Source organism: Neophocaena asiaeorientalis, unplaced genomic scaffold (genome assembly GCF_003031525.2).
Source record: "Neophocaena asiaeorientalis asiaeorientalis breed wild unplaced genomic scaffold, Neophocaena_asiaeorientalis_V1.1 scaffold150, whole genome shotgun sequence".
Taxonomy (NCBI): Eukaryota; Metazoa; Chordata; class Mammalia; order Artiodactyla; family Phocoenidae; genus Neophocaena; species Neophocaena asiaeorientalis.
The window spans coordinates 8862769-8871555 of record NW_020176571.1 but is presented as its reverse complement, the minus strand read 5'-3'; positions in this window follow the sequence as shown (position 1 = coordinate 8871555).

Below are 8787 nucleotides of genomic sequence, written 5' to 3'. Positions count from 1 at the left end.
CCCGGGCCCGAGGGAGGGAGGGGAAACTCGCGCCGGCGACTCCCGGGGCGCAGCCTTAAAGGGCCCGATCACCTCAACGCCAGAACCGCCCCAAAGGGTTACCCGTTTCCTGTTGTAATGTTGCGCGTCACCTTTAAGTATCATCCACACACTAGGCACTTTATCCCCACCGTTAAAACTTTATTAATAGGCTTTTGGGGAGTTTGTTTTGTCTTTGTGTGTGGTTTTTTTGGTATTTATTTTTGGGTTCTTTTAATTGACATAATATTGTATGAGTTTCAGGTGTACAACATAATGATACGATATTTGTAATATATTGCAAAAAATTTAACCCTGTTTTACAGATGGGGAAAGAGAGTTGCTAGATAGATTTAGGATTGGAATCCACAACTGCCTGGATGCCAAGCTCCTGTTTCAGTTCCCAAAGCTGGAAGTTTGGCAGTGGAAGACCGTACAAAAAATACTAGATGGTGAAAGAAGGAGCTGGAAATGAGAGAAAAATGAGTAGAAAATGCTGATTCATGTGTTAGGGCGTTTGTGCATCTTCAAAGGAAAGTGGATGCCCCAAGTCTAGTCACTTTCTGGCCACCTTGACAATTATCCGCAAGGCATTCTGAAAGGAGCAAAGGCAAGAAAGAAGTACTACAGGTAACGCAATACAGAAACTTCCAGCTTTGGCAGGTCAAGGACTTACACCTAGCAATGCATTCCCACCAAGGAGATGGGTGGCTCTGGGGTTCTCAGAACTTTGCAACTCATTTTATATTGTTTGTTTCATAAAATTTCCAGCAAATGCCCTGAGAGTGTCAAATTGATGAAATGATTTTCAAGTCTCTTCTACTCTACCATATCACACACATTTCTCCTGTTTTCACTCATTTGATTTTCACAACAACCCTGACACCCATAAACAGGTAACTTCCTCATGGTTAGGTAAGTGGTGAAAGTAGGATTTAGGACTCTGGTTACGAATCTCATGCTCTTTCCTCTGCTCACCATTACCATACAGTCGTCCCTGGGTATCTGCAGTCCCTGGGTATCCACGGGGGATTGGTTCCAGGACCTCCAGCAGATACCAAAATCCATGGATCCGCAAATCCCTTACAGTTGGCCTCTCTGATTTCGAAGGGTAGGAACACTTGGGTATGGAGGGCCCACTGTACCTTGAGAAAAGTGCAAAGGAATGTAAATTCAGTATTTTGTGGGAATGGAAGATAGAACTAAAAACTGCCTGAGAGATCAAAAGAGTCTCCTAAAAGACTATAGTCTTGAAGTTTACATAAACCACCAGGCTGATGGGCCTGGGAAGGCCTTACTAAGCAATGTGCCCACTCCCTCTTGGGGCTCTCTCTCAAGACATTCCCTCTTTGGGGATGGGTGAGAGAAGAAGTAAAAGTGGGGAGAGTAAGTCATATTCTGACTCTTGTTCCCTCTCTTCCACACCAAAGTATATTTATCTTGTGTTCCATACCCTAATCTGTACTGATGTGATGGTGGTTTTTATGCTTCCCTTACGATAAACGTTTCATTCTAAAAGGATTATTCTGTCCATCAACTGATGAATAGATAAATATATCACCCCATTCTCTACTGGCCAGCAAGGTCTCTGCTGAGAAATCTGCTGACAACTCTATGTATGAGAGATTTTGTTTTTCTTGATGCTTTTAAAATTCACTCTTTGTTTCTGATTTTAGACAATTTTATAATTTGTCTTGGAAAATAATGTTTTGGATTGAGATTTTGGGGTGAGCTATTAGCTTCATGAGGTTGTATGTCCAAGTCTCTCCCCAGGTTTGGAAAGTTCTCAGCTATAATTTCTTCAAATAAGCTTTTTACCCTATTGCTTGCTCTTCTCCTTCTGAGACTCCAGTGATACGTACATCGTCTCTCTTGTGGTGTCCTATAAGTCCCATAGGTTTTCTTCATTCCTTTTCTTTTCTTTTCTTTTAATTAATTTATTTATTTTTGGCTCTGTTGGGTCTTTGTTGTTGGGCACAGGCTTTCTCCAGTTGCAGTGAGCAGGGGCTACTCTTCGTTGTGGTGCGTGGGCTTCTCATTGCACTAGCTTCTCTTGTTGTGGAGCACGGGCTGTAGGCACGCGGGCTTCAGTAGTTGTGGCTTTCAGGCTCTAGAGCGCAGGCTCAGTAGTTGTGGCTCACAGGCTTCATTGCTCCCTGGCATGTGGGATCTTCCTGGACCAGGGCTCGAACCCGTGTCCCCTATATTGGCCGGCGGATTCTTAACCCCCGCCCTACCAGAGAAGTCCTCTTCATTCCTTTTCATTCTTTTTTTTTTTTTTTTGCTCCTCTGATTGGGTAATTTCAATTGATCTAGTGGCCTTCTAGATCACTGATTCCTTCTGCTTGGTCAAACCTGCCATTGAAGCTCCCTGTTGAATTCTTCAGTTCAGTCATATTCTTCTGCTTCAAAATTATTGTTTGGTTCTTTTTTTATGTGTTCTGTCTCTTCACTGAACTCATTTTGTTCTTGTGTTGTTTTCCTGATAGCACTAGATTGTTTGTGTTCTTTTCTAGCTCTCTGAACATCTTTAGAACAATTATTTTGAATTCTTTATCGGGCAATTCTTGGATCTCCATTTCTTTGGGGCCAGTTACTGGAGGCTTACTGTATTCCTTTGGTGGACTCATGGCTCCCTGATTCTTCATGATCTCTGTAACCTTGCATAAGTGCCTGCTCATTTGAAGAAGCAGTCACCTCCTCCAGGCTTTACGAGCTGACTTTGGTAAAGGAAGATTTTCACTTGCGGGTGGGGACGTGCTGGAACATGCTGTGACTCCAAGTCTAGTGGTGCAGGACGCCAAGTGCAGGGTTCAGGGTTACATGATATCTTTTAGCTCAGGCCATTGGAATCCACAGTGTGGATTCAACAACTGTGGCCCTTGGCAAGCACTTCAGTGTGTTTATAGTGGCTCTAAGGGCTGTTGGGGTCCTCAGCAGCCCCTCCAGATGCAGTGGCTAGAGACCAGACAGGTAGCAGTGGTTGCTGATGCAGTAGTGATGCACACACTCAGCTGCCGGTGCCTATAGAGAAGCAGGAGCTGGTTGCCAACACACATAGCGGTGGGGGACTGGGCGGGCAGAAAGGGTCAGTGCCAACCGAATGCTCATTGGCACCTGCAGGGGTCCTGGCTGTTGGCTAGCACTCCTTTAGCTGCCAGGTCTCACCGTGGGTTCATGGCAGTGGAGGCCAGTGACAGGGGTCTGGCCAGGGGCGTGCAGGTGCACGTCTGGAGGGACTGGCTGCAGGTGAGCACAGTGGTACAGGCCAGTGACAGAAGGGCCTGATCTGGGCCCACAGGCAGCTGCGGGGGCCCTGGCTGTTGGCACGCCCTTCTGTGGCTGCACAGTTTGCCCCAGGCACGTGCACTGCGCTGGAGGCCGGTGACGGACATCAGGTGGTCGGCATGCCAGGTCGCAGCTGGAAGGGCTAGCCCAGATTGTGCACGTGATGGCGGAGTTCAACCAGAGGGTCCAGACTGGCATCGTGCATTCATGCAACCACAGAGGCCTGGGCTGGCTGCCAGTGTTGTTCCAGACTCCAGGGGAGGATAGGGGCAGGGGAGGGAGCAGAGAGGGACGCAGGCGGCTGTCATCAGTGGGTGTGAATACCTGTAGGGTGAAATCTATGGGGGGTGGGGTCTGAGGTAGCTGTGCTGGTCATTGGTTTCTTCAGTGGTGAAAGCTGCTGGGTTGGTTTGCAGAGCAGGTCACTGGAACCATGATCTCTTCTGCTGCATAACTGCTGTTAGAAGTTCCTGCTTTTCTTCCTTGTTCCTAGTCATCTCTATACGTCTTAGCTTTGCAGGTCTGGGTGGGGTGAAACCAAACGTGGACCATCGTGCGGTGCCCTGAAAGGCTGGAGAAGCTGGGTCCTCGCCCCGCTCCTTCTTTCTAGCAAGGGGAGCTCTTTCTTGCTGGCAAATTCCCTCTTGGTGCTGAGCAGTGCTGGTTAGGGGGATGGGATGATGTGGGCAAAATGAAGCTACCTTCCTTCTTTCCTTGTGTAGTTATTCTCAAGTTTTTTGTTCTGCTGGGCTGCTGTAGTTTCTTAAGTGGACTCCAGAGCTCTCCCAGACCTGTTTTTGTTTGTAGATAGCTGTCTAACTGTTCGTCTTTGTTGGGGGACAGAGGCTGGGGCCTCCTATGTTGCCATTTGTTTTCAATGAATGGATAAATAAAACGTGGTATATCTGTATCGTAGGGTATTATTTGGCAGGGGAAAAAAGGGGAACGAAGTACTAATACATGCTGCAACATGGATAAACCTTGAAAACATTATGTTATGTGAAACAAGCCCATCACAAAAGACCACGGATTGTAGATTCCATTTACATGAAATGTCCACAAGGGGCACTATAGAGACAAAAATAAGTAAGTGGTTGTCTAAGGCTGAAAAGGAGGGCGGGTGCGGAGGCGATATGGGGAGTGACTGTTAATGGGTGTGGGGATTTCTTTCTGGGAGTGTTGAAAATGTTCTAAAATTTATTGTGGTGGGAATTCCCTGGTGGTCCAGTAGTTAGGACTCCGTTCTTCCACTACAGGAGGCACGGGTTCGATCCCTGGTCAGGGAACTAAGATCCCACATGACCCGTGGTGCAGCCAATGGAAAAAAAAGAAAAGAAAAGAAAAGAAAGCTAAAATTTATTGTGATCATGGTTGCACAACTCTGTGAATATATTAAAAATCACTGAATTGCCCACTTCAGGCGAATTGTATAGTATGTGAACTATACCTCAATAAAGCTGTCACTCAGAAAAAGGATATTGGAAGATAAAATGCCTTCATTCATTGACTCAGAATTTATTGGGAGCCTATAATTTGCCAGGCACTTGCTAGACACTAGGGAAGAAAGATCCAGCAAGACTCAGTCTCCCTATCCTTAGGAAGCGTACAGTCTGGTGGCAAGAAAATTAAATGGACATTTTTTTTTTCTGGCCGCAGGTTGCAGGATCTTAGTTCCCCAACCAGGGATCAAACCTGTGTCCCCTGCAGTGGAAACTCGGAGCCTTAACCACTGGACTGCCTGGGAAGTCCCTAAATGGGCGTTTATAACACAAGATTCTGCTGGAGAAGGAAGGTAGCTTCATTTTGTCCACACTGTCCCACCCCCACCAGCCAGCACTACTCAGCACAAAGAGGGAACTTGCCAGCAAGAAAGAATTCCCCTTGCAATGATACAAATGAACTGATTTACGAAACAGAAATAGAGTCACAGATGTAGAAAACAAACGTATGGTTACCAAGGGGAAAGGGGGGGGAGGGATAGATTGGGAGATTGGGATTGACATATACACACTATTATATATAAAATAGATAGCTAATAAGGACCTACTGTATAGCCCAGGGAACTCTACTCAGTACTCTTTAATGGCCTATAGGGGAAAAGAATCTAAAAAAGAGTGGATCTATGAATATGTATAACTGATTCACTTTGCTGTACAGCAGAAACTAACACAACATTGTAAATCAACTATATTCCAATAAAAGTTAATTAAAAAGAAAGAGTTCCCCTTGCTAGAAAGAAGGAATGGGGTGAGGACCCAGCTTCCCCAGCCTTTCAGGGCACCGCTGGAGGGGCTTTAGAGGTAGGATACATTTGAGATTGATGCCTGTAGCACCCCTAAAATCACTTCCACATGAATAACAACCTATGTGGCTTATATACACAGTAAGTAAGAATTAAATAGCCTTTTCATGTTTATAAAGCACTTTCATATATACTGTCCCTGTATGACCTGCCTACAAAGTCGTTAACACTTTCCTAATTTTACATAGAGGTTAAGGGGTTTACTCCTGATCACACAGCTAATAAGTGGTAAAACCAGGATTCAAGTTTTCTAAAACTCATTATGCCTCTGTCTACTCCAGACTAGCTCCTCCTCCTGTGTCTTTATTTTACCGGGCACCCCATCCACCTGGTCTCCCAAGCCAGAAACGTGGTTAGCCTCACCACCATATCCAACCCACCACCACGTCTGGAGAGCCTCTCTCCTTAATTTCTCTCTTGTCTCCGTGCACAGTTCAGGGCCTCCTCACTTCTCTCATTCCTTGGAGAACAGAAGCCTCTGGCCTCACCTCCTTCAATGCATCCTTCATGTGGCTGGCATGGAGAATTTTCTAGAATATTAATCAGGTCTCTGAACCTTTCACTGCCCTGCTAAAAACCTTCAATAATTCCCCATGGCTTCAAGATAAAGTTTAAAATTTAGCATATGAGAACATTCTTGCTCTGACCCCAGCCTCTCTCTACGCCCCCCCCTTTTTTTTTTTTTGGCTGCACCGCATGGCATTCGGGATCTTAGTTCCCAGACCAAGGATTAAACCCGCAACCCTGCAGTGGAAGCGCTGATTCTTAACCACTGACTGCCAGGGAAGTCCATATCCCTTTTTATACAGGCAAAGTTCATGCCAGTCAGGATGAAATTCCCTGAAAAGTCCTGTTTTCTCTGTCTGGAATATTCAGCTTTTCTCTCTCCATCTAGTTAACTGAACTTCACCCTTCAAGATTTATCTTATGGTTGGAAACTTATGTCCACACAAAACCCTGCACACAGGTGTTTATAGCAGCTTTATTCATAACTGCCAAAACTTGGAAGCCACCAAAGTATCCTTCGGTGGATGTATAAACAAACTCTGGACCAGACAATGGAAAATGAAAAGACATGGAGGAACCTCAAATGCATATTACAAAGTGAAAGAAGCCCATCTGAAAAGGCTGCATACTGTAGGATTCCAAGTACATGACATTCTGGAAAAGACAAAACTATGGAGATAGTAAAAAGACCCATGTTTGCCAGGGTTTGGGGTAGGGGAGAGGGATGCCTAGGCTGAACACAGAGGATTTGGAGGGCAGTGAAAATACTCTGTATGATACTATAATGGTGGATACCTATCATTATGCATTTGTCCAAGCCCATGAAATGTACAACACTAAGAATGAGTGTAAGGTCAACTACGGACTTTGGGTGATTTTGATGGGTCAATATAGGTTCACCAGTTGTAACAAATATACCTCTCTTATGTGGGATGTTGATAATGAGGAAGCTGTGCATGAGTGGGGGCAGGGACATATGGGAAATCTCTGTACCCCCTTCTCAATTTTGCTGTGAACTTAAAGGTGCTCTAAAAAAACCTTAAAAAAAATTTGAACTTATGCACCTCCTCCCAGAAGTGCAGATTAGATGTCCCCTTTGTGAGCTTCCTTAGTTAGCATCTTCTATTATAACATGTAGTCTTTACACAATCATTGATTTACCTGTGTGTCTTTCCCACTGAACAATAAGCATCTTGAAGATAGATTTATAACCAAGCAGGACCCTATGGGGCCTTCCCAGGACAGACCCTCCGTTATATCCTCTGCTGTAGCTCAGATATAGCTACATTAGAAGAGGATTTAGAATCTCTCCCAGATATAGTATTGATACGGACCAGGGTTCTTGGCCTTCCCCAATCAGTAGAAATTGACTAGAGGCCAAACAAGAAATTCAGGCAAGGCTTTACTGGGGCCCCTGCTGCAGCGGGAGGGAGCGAGAACAAGCTGTTTCCTTATATGGGGTCGGAGGGGTGGCTCAGGTGTTTTGCCCACCCCTTAGGTGGTGTTGAGTGCAGGGGTCAGGCTCAGTACCCTGCTTTTCTCCCAACACTCTGCCTTTGGCTCCCCGCTCTTCAGAACTGGCTTTTGAGTTTTTTGGTCTTCTGTATCTTTTTGTCCATAATTTGCCCCAACTCATGTACGCAGTTATTTTTAGTCCCATATAGTTTCTTTGTATTCTGTTGCTTGAGGGGAGGTTTGTCCAGGTGCAAGCACTACAGCAAAGGTTCCCTGGTCCCAGCTGGTCTCAGTATCTCACGCATATTTCATGAGTTTTTCAGAGGCTAAAAACCACCACCACATGGAAGAAATTAACTATTTGATGATAATGAGCAAGTAGCCCCCAGACCTTCTGGCACCTAAGGATTCATAACGTGAACTGCCCTGTTACCTCACCACCAACCAATCAGAGAATTATGCATGAGCTGATCCCACACGCTGGGACGCTCCATCACCTGGCCTTTAAAAAGGCTTTGCTGAAACGTTTCGGGGAGTTCCGGAGTTTTTTGGGCACTAGCCGCCCGTTCTCCTAGCGTGGCCCTGAAATAAACCTTTCTCTGCTCCAAACTCCAAACTCTTGACATTTTAGTTTGTTTGGCTTCACTGTGCGTAGGGCACGTGAGCTTGTGTTCAATAACAGATTCGTGTCTGATCAGTCTTTAATTTCCCATGCAGAGGCTTAACGCATATTTTCTGAATAAAATACTTTTAAAAATCTGCCTCCACATAAATGGTACTTCTAAGTATTAGAAGAGGATTTAGAATCTCTTCGGCAACAAGGGGACAATGGATATAATTTCTAATTTAAACTCCTAGTTCATATAAATAGAAATTTTTTTCTTTTTTTTTGTTTTTGTTTTTGCGGTACGTGGGCCTCTCACTGTCGTGGCCTCTCCCGTTGCGGAGCACAGGCTCCGGACGCGCAGGCTCAGCGGCCATGGCTCCCGGGCCCAGCCGCTCCGTGGCATGTGGGATCTTCCCGGACCCGGGCACGAACCCGTGTCCCCTGCATCGGCAGGCGGACTCTCAACCCCTGCGCCACCAGGGAAGCCCGAAAATTTTTCTTTAATCATTATTTTCATCAGTGTCCTCTGTTCACTGTCATAACTGAAAAAATATATTACTTCAACCATAACCGGGTTCATTGTATCAAAACACTGCATCTGACTCTCGTC